At 46.4% G+C, this 14,005-nt stretch overlaps 1 protein-coding gene across 5 annotated transcripts in view; it reads right to left on the bottom strand.

Annotated features, from left to right (window-relative positions):
• Nucleotides 1-12,841, bottom strand: part of THRB (thyroid hormone receptor beta) — a 316,316-nt gene extending 303,475 nt beyond the window's left edge. For 3 of the 5 annotated variants that reach the window (XM_048838575.2, XM_075125745.1, XM_048838580.2), the window contains exon 1: nucleotides 12,747-12,841. The gene's annotated coding sequence lies outside the window, so the exon portion shown is untranslated. The remainder of the gene's footprint in view (nucleotides 1-12,746) is intronic. The other 2 variants (XM_048838576.2, XM_075125744.1) reach the window with 1 other exon arrangement.
• Nucleotides 12,842-14,005: the final 1,164 nt, after the last annotated feature.

The following is a 14,005-nucleotide window of genomic DNA, read 5'->3' as shown; positions in this document are numbered from 1 at the left end:
ATAACCTCTCTATTCCTACTCAAGATTCCCCTATAATCATTTACTGCCAACAACAACTGTCTGAACAGGGGCAGCAGAGAGCCATCAAATAAATGTAAACATATCTATTTACTCATTTTTTGCATAGTGCAGTTTGCATACAGGAGTAATTTTGATTTTCACCTAACATAAATCATCTGAGGCTCCACTATTTTAGTTATTTGGTCATCTAAAACTCATTCAAACAAAAATTAAGAAAATACAAGAGGCAACTGCAATGACAGGTCGACACTAACACGTAAAGAACCCACCCACTGTACTCAAACCCACAACTGTGCCCTCCTTTCCTCTGTACTGAGAAATTACACACTGGAGTCATTGCAACAGTTGAATATTTTACTTCTTCAGGACACAGCTGCACCAGCAAAACATGATTAAAAAAAAAAAGATGACTGAGACAGATAAGCAGCCCTTTCCCTGGGCAATTCACATAGTTGAGCGAACTTCAATGTGCCAGAGCCTTGTGACTGTGGACTCACCGACTACATTCAGCCAGCCCTTCCTCAGGGCAAAAAAACTGTCAGATGTGTACTTAGATACTATGGTGATGGACAAATCAGAAACATATACAAGTAGGCAGATCAACACACACACACCCCACTTAGTTTTGGATTTGTTTCCATAAAGATGAAAAATGCGAAATAAAATCCAGGTTAGTAGTTTTGTGAGGATTTAAGGGCTATGGAAATTGTGATGGGGTACACAACCTTATTTTTATTAACGGCATTTTTCAAAAACATATACTTTCATTTCTTCTCACTGAACTTCAGACATGTCAAAGGTACTCACTTGTTCCTGATAGAGACTAAATTTATAGAAAGTCCAAACTTAAACAAAGCCACTTTTGAGTAATACAAAAAGAAAAACCTTTGAAAAATTCTCAACTGATAAAATCACTTTTTATTGCTCAAATTTAAAAAATAATGAATTTTTACAAAAAACGTCATTGCAAAGTAGAATGAAAGTACTCGTTCAAACCTGACTATAAAAGTCACAGTAACAATACAATGATCATCTGCACTTTGGAAGGAAAAAGTTTCTCAAGAACAAATGGTTTATTTACTGTTAATTATAGTACCATGCTTCATCATTCAACATTAAACATGCATTTAGCAATTTTTATAACATTTCTGCTTCAATATCTTCTTTTCAGAACTCTAATAGATCCTCCAAATGAGCTTTATTAATCACTGATGGAAAACTGGCAAAACCCTACTGCATGCCTTGACCACCTTTCAAAATGTCCAATTAGGTCAAACCAAGAAAGCTCTAGAAACCAATTATAACATGAGTTCTAAGCCAAGAAACCTCATTGTACTTTGAAGCAAATGCAACTCTATAGCAAAGAAAAGCAAAATATGTAAGGTCATAAAAAGTATTGTGGCTGAAATCTCAGTTCTATGCACAATAGTTAACCACTCCTTGAATAATGTCATTTTATCACAGATTTTTATCACTGTGGAAATATTGTTAGCCACTTTATTATGAGAAATGGAACTAAACAAACAGTTTCTTATTTATCTAAAAAGAAAGCGTTGACTCTCCATTAACAGTTTCTTCAACATCCTAAATTTATTGCACTAATACCAAGAATTTACAAGTCTAGACCTTAAATTTCACAGGCGCCATACCTCACCTATTAACATCCAAATGTAGACTAACAACATTGCTGACAATATGATGCAACTAATCTTGGCTCAAACAATATTACCTACGTTTAGCTCTTCAATAAAGACTTAGAACTTACTCAGAAGTTTATGCAATATACCCCTAGATAGTGCAATAGGTATGTGATGAAGCAAAGAAACTGCCCACCAGCACAGCAGGGGTTAAGGAGAACCTTTGGACCCAGTCAGCCCCGCCTCGTTATACCTGCAGCCAATGCCAGGCCTGGAGGGAGCAGAAAAGGAGAGAGCCTACCCCAGTTCAGGGCTCATGGGTGAAGAGGTAGGAGCTAACTACTTCCCTACCTGATTGGAAGGGCCACCATCTTGTCAGCCAAGGCAGACACCAGGGAGCACATTCTGTCTCCCAGCCAAGGGAGGCAGACCTAGGAGCTTCTGGCAACTGAGGTAACTGGGTGACTGCAGCCCAAAGATATTGTGGGCTCCAGCAAACTTATGGCTACCCCACCCAAAAGAGCCTGGAACCACAGCAAGGTGCCATCCAAGATCCATGAGAGGGCACCACAGGAGGCAAGCCATTCCAGTAAATTGGAATACAGGGGCCATGCCCCAAATTGAAGAGACTCTGTTAGGAAGTAGCTCAGGGCAATGGATTTAGACTCCCTGCTTGAAGTGCCACCCATTCAGGGGTCAACTAACTAAGAGCCCTGGGCTGGGACTTGGTGGAGTGGAGGGCCTGGGTCCCCCTACCCCCACTGCCTGAAAGACTGATGCACCTTGACCAGGGAAACAAAGAGCTGAAAGTCAGGCTCACCCACCACTAGGCCACCTGGCCCTACAAGCACCATGTTATTAGATGTGACTGGGTTGTTGGAGAACCCAAGTCTGAACTTGCACATCCACATTGCAATTTTATAGCTCTGTAGCCAGAGCCGTGCGAGCCCAAATCAGTTGAAACAGGTCAACTGCAGGTATGTTATTGCTGTGTAGTGCCAAAAGCAGAAGACCCTCACCCTTGCTCTAAAGAAACACTCCTCTATCTGTGAAACAGTAATAAGCTTTATAGTCACAACAATCAGCAACTAGAGGGAAACAAGGTCAAACACACACTAGCCCAGTGTATTATTTTAGCATTAATTAGTTTTGCCTCAATTAATACATATTCTGTCTCCCCATTCCGTCATTCTGCCCTTAGGTTAGCATTTGGTAAGATTTGTACATTCCTGCAACCACTGGATCTCAGCCTTTACCACAGCTGCTTTACCCTGTTTGGCAATATTTTCCTTGTAATTCCCTACCCATTCTTTATGTTTCCTCCAAATTGTGTCTCTCTGCAGTATCTTTTGCTGGAGTTTCAATTTTTGCTCTTTAACATTTTGTCCTTAGATTAGAGAAGATCGTCCCTCAAATAAGTCTGGATCAGCTATTTTCCCCCCAGCTCGCAGCCTTTTTGGACTGCTTGACAATAGCCCTGAGCACATTCAGTATTGCCTACATTAAGCTGTTTCACCATTCATCTGTGGTGATTTTCTCTTCCACATCTTCACTGGGCCAGAAAACATCATCCAGTTGAACTTGGATAGCCTGGCAACAGTCACCGTATGAGATTTTTTTGAGCTTTGCTTTTGAAAATTAGCTGCCATCCATTTAGCATGGCTGAGTTCCATCTCCATATCATGGTGGTTCCACCTCATCTCTTGCAACTTCAGTACCTCAGCCCAGCTCCTGTATGTCTCCAGCAAGGTTTGCAAGGACTCCATTATAGGCTTGTGTTTCCTCTTGGCTAGACCCATCTCCTATTCCTTTTCTATTATTAACCATATGTATTCTACAAGTTTCCTCATTGTTTCTGCCTTGATCTGGTTGATCTCCCATGGAGTCAAGATCATTTTACCTTTTTTATCCCCAAGGCATATCTTGGTCTCTTGAAGGACACATTACAGCTCCATATTCTCAGCTTCCAGCTGCTTTCTGAATACTTCTGTCTTGTGAATCCTTTTTCAACTTGCCTAATGATGGACAATGAGATCAGAGATTTCCTTTAGAAATTCCTCTTTTTGGGATGCCTAGTAAGAGTTCTCCACCATGCTCAAAGAAATTTCCTTGGATTTCATTTCTTTCCCAAAGTTCTTCCTCAAAGAGCCTTTCAGTTAATCTTTTACCCTGAACTGTACTGCTGTATAATCATGTTCTCCTTGTTCCCTTTCACTAGGCCAGCTTCTGCTTGCAAGAGATTTCCTTCATAAACGAAGACAATTGTTCTACCATTTCCCTAATATTCCCCCATGCCATTTCTGATGTGTTCTTTCACATCTAACAATGGCTTTTCATTTATCTTGTTCAAAGCTTCATGCCAATTGTCCCATATCACTGAATAGTGGAAGTAGCAGATTTTCACTTTAAATTCATTGATACAATGACAGAAATCTTGAACTTTTCCTACTCAACACACTTTTCTGCTTTAAGTTCTTAGCTATAGGAGCAATGAGTCTTATATAACAGAATCATAAAATACCAGGGTTGGAAGGGACCTCAGGAGGTCATCTAGTCCAACGCCCTGCTCAAAGCAGGACCAATCCCCAACTAAATCAAATATCCCTTTGGTAAAGCTTAGTTCTCCCTTTTTAAAAGTTTCAAAATATCTTATGTAAGAGGCTTATCAACCACAGAGATGTAGAACCTGAAGATGTCCTGTTTTTCCTCTGTAATTTTCATTCAGTCTCTCAGGGCTTGTCTTCACATACAGCGTTGCAACTGCATGCTGTAGCGCTTTAGTAAAGATGCTACTATGCCAACTGGAGAATTTCTCCCATTGGCTTAGTTAATCCACGCCTCTGAGAGGCAGTAGCCATGCCAACAAGAAAAACTCTCCCATCGACACAGCACTGTCTACACAGAGGGTTAGGTTGGTATAACTACATTGCTCAGGGAGGGTCATGGACAGGGCAGTATTTCCAATTAGGCAGAGTAGCCACGTGCCTAGGGGCCCCAGCATTCTAGGAGCACCTAAAAGTTAAGTTTCATTTTTACGGAAAACACGAAGGTCGCTGAAGATGCTGCAACTAGGGGCATGTAAGGTGTAAATCCGGCCCTAGTCATGGATTTTTTTTTTTAACACGCCTGAGAAACGTAGTTATGCTGATATAGGTCTGTAGTGCAGACCTAGCCTTAGTCCCTTGCTATATTTTCTTCCCTCCATTGTTTCTTTGAAAACAATTTTTCTTTAATATATAAGTCTCTGACCTCATACATTCCTACAAATGACATCCACATTGCCTCTCTTTACCAAGAATACATCCCACCTTCTATTCTGCAACACCTCATAGTTGCTGTAGTACAGGGGTGGCCAACCTGAGGCTGAGAATGTACCAGTGTACATTGCCAAAGAGCCACAGTAATATGTAAGCAGCCCCCCACATCAGCTCCCACTCCCAGTGCCTCCCATCCACCGGAAGCCCCACTGATCAGCATCTTCCGCTCCCTCCCTGCAGCTCCTGATCAGCTGTTTCGTGGCATGCAGGAGGCTCTGAGAGGGAGGGAGAGGAGCGAGGGCATAGCAGGCTCAAGGTAGGGGGCAGAGCCAGGGGTTGAGCAGTGAGCACCCCCTGGCACATTGGAAAGTTGGGGCACCTGTAGCTCCAGCCCCAGAGTCGGTGCCTATACAAGGAGTTGCATATTAACTTCTGAAGAGCCGCATGTGGCTCCGGATTCACAGGTTGGCCACCCTTGCTGTAGTATGTACAATCGGACAATCAACTTTCCACCATTTAGCTAGATTTTCTCCTGTGGCACCAATATTCTCTCCAGAACACATGAGGACTATTTAGAACCTGAAAGCCTCCCTCTTCTAGTCTGAACGCTTTTTCTAGTGGTCAAAGCCAGATGACTGGTATATTCTTTTTCAGATTTGTTTCCTCTTTCTGTTGTATAGAAAACAAATCTCTCAGCTATTCATAAGCGTCTCTAGTGCATAAGGACTGCCTTTACTGCATTTTGCTACTGACTTCAATAGGAGTAGGATCTGTCATTACTGAAGGGAGATTTGTTTTGTGGTAAAGACATATGACAGTCAGGGAATCTGATTTTTCTTCTCAGCTCTGCCATGGATTTCTGTGGGACCTTGAACAAGTTACGTCATTTCTCTGTCTTGAGTTTTCAATTTTTTTCCTTATTAAGTCTTATGTCAATTCTTCAGAAGTAATTACTAGAGAAACACATGACTCAAACATATATTGTTGCCAAAATGTACTGTCTTGGCCACCACACTCACCAAGAGGCCACTTGTACATGTATTTTTAATGGCATTGATTATCCTTCAAACCCAGAAGTGCCAGTGACATACTATGTCATTATAGAGATTGCACAGTACATTAATGGAAACATTCACAAAGGACTTCATTTGTTAAATGATCACACAGTATTACCTTCAATTACACAACTCTACATTTACATGTTGGTTTGTGACATGAACTTAACACTTTTTCAAAATCTTTAAAATGATGGTCTTGTTCAGCTGCAACTTTTAGTTAAACTTAAGCTGCCACTCACACAAAGCAAAAACAACCAAGAAAAATATGGTCCTTTGGAAAGAAGCACTGCTATTCTACTAAATTATACACAGTATCACAGAATATACAGAAAGGGATACTCTGTTTAAAAAAAAAGTAGCTCACATTTGAGGATTATTTTGTTTACAAAGACACGGTCACAAAAATAAAAAATATTTGCTAAACTAAGAGACTTGGAGAAACTAAACACAGAAGATCCTTACTCTAGCATTAACAAAACCACCTGACTGGTGATTTAAGAAATTTCTGGGATGGAGGGAAGCCACACAATCAGCAGGAAGCTGCTTGAAGTAAACGATGTCTCATGATACACTTAGCAAATGACAAAAGTCAGTGAAAAGCAGGGTTTGATTTTAAAAGAGGTGAAAGGGGAGTTTTCACTGTTTCCTGTGATGGGGTCTGTCAGGCCTTCTCTGCTTCTTGCTGGAGGCATCAGCACCTCAATACTCCCTACCCAAGAAAAATCTCCTCAGATGGGGCAACTAACAAGATAGGCCTCCAGAGGCCTAGAAGAGGCAGGAGGAGAACCAGCAGGCCAGTTAACAAGGCTTGTCTGCTTTTGCTCAGGAGCACACCTAGGTGAGACTGAGACAGAGGAAGAACTCCTCCGGGCTAACCTAGAACTCGGGTCCAGGCCAAGGCCTTGCCTTAAGAGTGCTGCATTTGAGGGGAGAGGGGTTCCTCTTTGTTTAAAGGTTCAGCCAGCTGAATCCTGAGTTCCTGTTTTGTTACTTGATTATTTGAAGACTGACACCAAGCTTACCCCACAAGCTATCCTGCCCTACGCAGACAGCTTTCAGATTAAAGCAGGGAGCATCACGCACGGCCCTCAAAAGAGCACTATAGAGCAGCCGTGTCTCCCACAACTTGGTACAAGAGGTGGGGTCAACTCCCACTTTTCCTGTAAGGACGAACCATGGAGGAGACCATATGATTCCTAGCTCAGCAGCAGCAGGCCCAGCCAGAGGCCCAGGAGCTTTTCCTGGAAGGGCAGCAGTACGCTCAGTAAGCCAACCAACAGCATCAAAATATGTTCCTCAAGCTCTCGCAGCAGCAGTTTCAGGAAGCAATACTGGAGCATATCACTGGCCACCCCCCATCTGAAGTGACTCTGTTGGCACCAGCTATCACCTTTTCCAAACTGGGCCTGCTGAAGACCCCAGAGGCATATCTTGTTAGTTTGAGCAGGTAGCCCATGCTGCCCAATGGGAGAAGACCACCTGGGCTGCACAACTAGGCCCTTTTCTAACTAGGGAAAACCCAGAAGCCTACCGGGCCTTAGATTATGAAGCTGTGAAGGACTAGGATACCCTGGAAGCCGCCATCCTCAGCCAACTAGGAGTATCAGCTGTGATGTACTACAACTGATTCTGGACAATTGCTCACCAGAGCCATGACCCCGGCTGTGGCTCCAGGGCTAAAAGAGGGTCATCATCTGGCTCTGGCCAGCTTCCTGCTCTCCAGCGGAGATTGTGGGGTCAATGGCACTCAAACTGTACCCAGATATTTTGCCGACCATCATTCAAACCTGTCAACCTGGGTATGTAAATACAATCCCAATACATTGAAGACTTTATGACAGCAGATTGGTCCAGCCAGGGTGGATGGCCCAGGTTGGTGAAGCAGGAGTTAATCCGGGGTACCAGAAAAGGGCTAGGGGGCTCCCAGGGAAGTCTCAAAATGACTGCCAGTGAAACCCAGAGGACTTCCCACAACACCACCACAAGAACTACCAAAGAGGAACTGCATGGAGTCCCACATGAGGAGCAGGCCAAGGACTGGCCAAGAAGCCTCCCCTATTTGGACAATCAGACAGGATACTAGTTTAGATGGACCATTGGTTTGACCAAGCTTAGCCATTCTTATGTTCCCGCTGTGGGAAGCCAGGGCATGCCAGACACTTGTGCCCCTCATGGAGTGTGATTCTGTGAACTGTGGCTTTGCACTTGACAGTTTTAGCTCCAGTAGCACTTGGGGAGCTGAACAATGGCAGGGCTAACAGACTCTGGGTGACCCCAAACCCTGATCCAAGAGGTCCTATTGGATCCAGAAGAGTAGCAAGAGGATGACCAGGTGCATGTGATGTGTATCCACAGGGACACTCAAGCCTACCACCCAGCACAAATACATTTGAATACAGGGAAACAGGCTGTAAGATTTCAAGTTAGTATAACCCCCCAACTTGCTGTGGGAAGTAATAATCAGAAGGGTTTGGCAACATTTGTCCTCATTACTACTGCATCACCCAGAGAACCCAGTTGCCACTTCAGTCTGATTGTCTGACATCTTTCCGATTCCTGTATCTGACCTTTGTGATGGCTCATTGTAAGCCAAGAAGACTCTGAAACAGTGACAACTAGACAGGAAGGACTGGTTGCAAACTGCCTTTGCATCTGATGAGCTGTCTGGCAGCCCAACAGAAGCACCTTAGGGCAATGCTCTTCCTAACACTGACTCAAGAGTAGTAGCTAGAATCTTTGATCTGGTTCAGGAGTAAAAAGGAGATGACAGCTTTAGAGAGGCATACACTTGGCTTGCATTGGTTAACAGAATCATCGTGCAGAAGGCTCAGGTCTCCCAATTTCCCCACTTTGAACAACAAAATAATTCACTTTACTGTGTGGAGAAAAACTCCCAGACAGGTGAGATACCTCTCTAGCTTCTGGTGCCCCAAAGAATTTGAAAAGAAGTATTGTGACTAGCATGCTGCGCCCCCTTTGCCAGTCACTTAGGCAGAAATAAAACTCTAGAAAGGGTGCTAGATAAACTCTTGGCCACAAGGAGGTGGCAAACTTTTGTGCAATCTGTTCCAACTACCAACAAGTAGTATGTGAGGGACACCTCCTGGCTCCCTTCATCCCCTTACTACTCATAAGTACCCTGCTTTGAGCAGTGGGGATGGATGTAGCAGGGCCATTTGAAAAAAATGCAAGGGAGCACCAGTATGTCTTGGTGGTAGTAGTAGATTATGCAACTTGCTACTCTGGAGGCAGTTCACCTCTGCTCAGTAACAGCCAAGGCCATAGCCAAGGAGTTAGTCCTGCCTTTTGCACAAGTAGGCTTGCCTACCAAAGTCCTCACAGGTCAAAGGAGTAGCTTCACCTCCCACCTAATGCAGGACATATGACAGCATCTTAAGGTTAGATCCCTCCAAACTTCAGCATACCAGCCCCAGACTGATGGCTTGGTGGAAAGGTTTAACTAGACCATTAAGCAAATCCTGAAGAAATTTTATGATGATGGACCCCAATGCTTGGAATCAGCTACTTCCTTATCTTCTCTTTGCCATACAAGTACCACCTCAGGCCTCAACAGGCTTCTTGCCCTTTGAACTGTTCTGTGGCTGACAGTCTCAAGGACTCCTGGACCTCCTTAAAGAGCCCTGGGAAGAGCAGCAATCATGCTCTCAAAACATGTTATGTGTGACCCACACACCTCCTAGGTGTGGTGTTCTGTCCCCTCTAGTGGAGGGCAGGGGGAGTGAGAGACTGCTCTACAGCCAGTTGCCTTTTAGCTCGTGCAGTAAAGGCTCACACACTAAGCTTTTTAGCTCATGCGGTAGAGGCTCATGCACTAAGCTCCAGAGGTCCCCGGTTCAATCCTGCCCGTCAACGACTGGGATCTGTTGGCCTTACAACAGCATATCCTCCTACAGCTGTGCAAGCAGCTCAAACGAGTAGGACAATTTGTGAAGGAGATGCTCCTGTGGGCCCAAAAAACCCAGGCCTAACACTATAATAAAGGAATTTGGGAGGGTTTTTTCCAGCCAGGACACCATGTGCTGCTATGCCTCCCCACCCCAGACAGCAAACTCCTGGCCAAATGGCAAGGATCCTATGAGGCTGTCAGGCAAGTTGGAAAAGTTGATTATGAAATTCACTGTCCAGACAAAAAGAAGAAACACCAGATATTCCATGTAAATAGAGTTAAAACTGTGGCAGGCACAGGAAGGCTTGTTCACAGATCCCAGGGGTCTCCCTGAGCATCTGGACCCCCAGATACAAGAGCCAGGAGGCGCTGAAGATGTGCGGATAGCAGAAAGTCTTACTCCTAAGCTTACGCTGGCAAGCCAGAAACATATTGACCCACTACGACACGGTATTCTCCACCCATTCTCAGTCAAGGTGAACACATCTACTGAAACACTGACTTTAAACCTGCCCAGAGGTAAGGCCTGAACATGCAACTTATTGCATTCCTGAGCAGGAGGTACAGGCCATATTAGACCCTGGCATCATTGAGGAGTCCTAGATGTAGCCTTGGTGTAGCCTGGTGGCTTTGGTTCCCAAACCCTATGGGATCACCTGATTTTGCATGGACTTTCTGAGGCTTAACTTAGCATCACAGTTTGATGCCTACTCAGTGCCACACATTAATGAACTCCTCAAACACCCTGGGAAGGCTAAATGTATCACCACACTTGATTTAACGAAGGGTACTGGCAAATACCCCAGATTCCAAACAAAAGATAGCATTTGCCACACATCTTGGGCTTTTTCAGTTTACGACCATGCCTTTTGGACTGCCTGGGCCCCTATCACATTCTAGAGGCTTATGGACTGAGTCCTACACCATCACAGCCAGTTTGTAGCAGCCTATTTGGATGATGTATTTAATTTTAGTATGACCTGGCAGTCACATCCGGTACAGGTGGCCTCTGCATTACAATCACTGCAGGAGGTGGAGCTCACCACTAATCCAAAAGAATGTAAGTTTAGGATGCAGGACACCTGCTATCTTAGGTATTTCATAGATAGCCTCGATCAACAGCCTGACCTATGGTGTCTGGACTTCTCATTCGTGTTTATATTACAAACTGATGCTTCCACAGTTGGACTGGGAGCAGTATTGTCACAAAACTTCCAGGGGGTGGAATATCCAATACTATACCTAAACTGGAAGCTGCAACATCAAGAGACCAGGTCGTCCACCACTGAGAAAATGTCTAGCCATCAAATGGGCTGTGGGGCATTACACTATTGCCTTTTAAGGGCTCCTTTTGACCTTGTAACAGACTGTGCACCCCTTAAATGGTTGCAGGTGATGAAGGGCAATAACTTTCACATTACTCAGCAGTATTTGGCATTACAGCCTCATGCTTTTTGTGCACGACACCAGCCGGGTTCACAGCACCAGAATACAAGCTTATTTTCCCTGAATCGTGGCCTTACTGTGGAGTGGCAAGAACAGGCCCCTGGGCCTGTTCTGTGGAGACTGGTGTGTAACAGGACCGGTCAGGCCTTCTCTGCTCCATGCTGGTGGCATCAGTACCCTGACACTCTCTGTCCAAGGTAAATCCACTTAGAGTGGGCAACCAACAAGACAGTCCTCCAGAGGCCTAGAGGAGCCAGGAGGAAATACTCAGTGACCAATCAAGAACCATCAGGCCAATTAAGAAGGCTTGCCTGCGTTATCTCAATAGCGTACCTGAGTGAGTCTGGGAGAGAGGAAGAGTAATTCAAGCACAGGCAAGAGCCTTGCCCTAGGGGCTGCAACTCAGTATTTGCATCTGAAGGGTATTTTCCCCTCTCTCTTTGTGTAAAGGTACAGACAGCCTGAATTGCTATTGATTGTTTAGAGACTGATGCCAAGCTTAGGGCATCCTTCCCCAAACAGACAGCCAAAGCCTCCAAACTAAGTCAGGGAGCACCTGTAGTGCCACGTGTAGTCCTGCACAGGGCACTGCAGAGCAGCCCTGCGCCCGCCATTTCGCCCCCCACCCCACCAAATCACCATGCCGGTATCCGAAGCCGTCCTCCACCCCATATTCGACACTGCTCTACAAACTGAGTACTGTAGGGCCTCACGTTTCATGCAAGGACAAACTGAAGCAGCCCCTGAATGGGAAGCTGGGTGCCAAGATCGTGGGCCGGTCTCAGCACAACAGTTCACATTCAGCTGGGGCGGGTGCACCTTTGCTGTTTGCTGTGTCTGCTGCAAAGTTCTGAGGAGTCCCCCCAGGCCAGCACCAGCTACAGCTAGTGTGAATGGTAGTGAAATAAATAGGACTAGCAGTCTGCTGAACCTACTGCCCCCCTCTTCAAGGCCTGTGCTACCCAGCACTCCCAGATCTCGGGGGCCCAAGCTCCCAGCACATTCTCTGCCTCCAGCCTTTGTAACCTGGGAGAGGCAGGGGGAGGCTGCACTTAAAGCCCCCAGCTGCAGGAGTCTAGCGCAGCAGCTGGGCAAAGGCAAAGTCAACCCTTCCCCCCCCCCTGCACTTGAGATCCCAGAGCAGAAAACAAGGCAGCCCTGGAAGGGCCCTGCCCACCCCCGGGTGCAGCGCTCGGCAGCATCCCGGGCCCCCCCACCTTTCCAAGGGGCTTCTGAATCGAAACCACTTGTGGCGACTGGCAGCTCCCTCCGCCTCGCCTCGCCTCGCCCCCCAGCTCATTGCTGGCTTGTAAAGACTTATTTGCACGCCGCCCGCCGCAGCCTCCCCCTGGTCTGTGCGGGGCGATTTCCTTGCGGGGAAAGGGCAGCCCCTAAGGAAGCGCGGAGGGGGAGCTCTCACCTGACAAACGCCAGTCTGAGCGCGGGAGACGCCGGGCAGGCTCCTGCAGCGCTTCGGAGCGAGAGAGGCGGGCGGTGTCCTGAAATAACCCTGGAACTAGGGCGGCGCGGGGGGGGGGGGGGGGCGAGCGCAGGCGGGGGGAAGTAACGCTAAGCACGGGCTGAGGGAGGCGAGGCGCAGCTAGAGAGCGGGAGCGAGGCCGGGCTCTGTTTCTCTTTCCATTCCCCCGGGGAGGAGACGCCCGGGCATTGCCCAGCCCCCGCAGATGCCTAGCACGCGCCCCGTGCCCCCACTCGGCGCTGCGGGACAAAGGTGGACGGGCCCAGTGACCGCGCTGTCGTCGCCTGCTCCCCCGGCCGGGCAGAGGGCATGTTGAGAACGGGCTGGGGGTGGGGAGCCCGGGTGGCCTGTCCCTTTTTTGGCAGATTCCAAGACCGCCTCCTTGCTCCTGTTTGCTCCGTTACCATATTCGCTCCCTCTGTTCGCGGGCTGCAACAGTAAGTATAGGTTTCAGAGTAACAGCCGTGTTAGTCTGTATTCGCAAAAACAAAAGGAGGACTTGTGGCACCTTAGAGACTAACCAATTTATTTGAGCATCAGCTTTCCTGAGCTACAGCTCGCTTCGTCGGATGCATGCAGTAAGTATGTGGCCTGGCCTCTGAACCGGACTAGCCAGGCTTGGGAGGCAACCCTTTTTGAGGGTCCCTCCCTTTATGCCACGTGTCCCCAACATTACAGAAGTCCTGGGGTAGCTACTCTAGATCGTGATTGCTCTCTCTCAAGATAGAGCATGAATCCAGGGTCCTTGTTCATCCTGGTATTATAATTGTGCACAATGGCCTATGGCTAAGATGCTATGTTGATTAACTTCTGTGTTCCAGTTATTATAGCACAATTATGTGTAGTTACCAGTTTATAGTCATTGAGCATTTTCTTCATCTGTGAAATAGGGCTAATGATACCGACTTCCTTAGTAAAGCACTTTGAAATCTACTGCTGAAAAGTGCTATATAAGAGCCAGGAATTAATTATTTTATTTAGAAGATGGCTAATGAGAGCAGTGATTTGTGATCTGCATCTAGCTCAACTGCTTGCCACAGAGAGAGAGGAGGGTTGTAACTTGGAAAAGTAACTAGTACCCAGGGTCAAAGTGCAGAAAAGTCTGTGGAACTCTATTCATGCTGACTCACCATATCCGCTCCCTGATGGCTGCTGTGTCTTTTGTCTCTTCCCTCAGAGGCTGCACCTGTTCCCCTCCC

The sequence above is a fragment of the Caretta caretta genome, chromosome 2 (assembly GCF_965140235.1).
Source record: "Caretta caretta isolate rCarCar2 chromosome 2, rCarCar1.hap1, whole genome shotgun sequence".
NCBI classification, from domain to species: domain Eukaryota; kingdom Metazoa; phylum Chordata; order Testudines; family Cheloniidae; genus Caretta; species Caretta caretta.
This window is presented reverse-complemented; position numbering and strand designations above follow the sequence as displayed.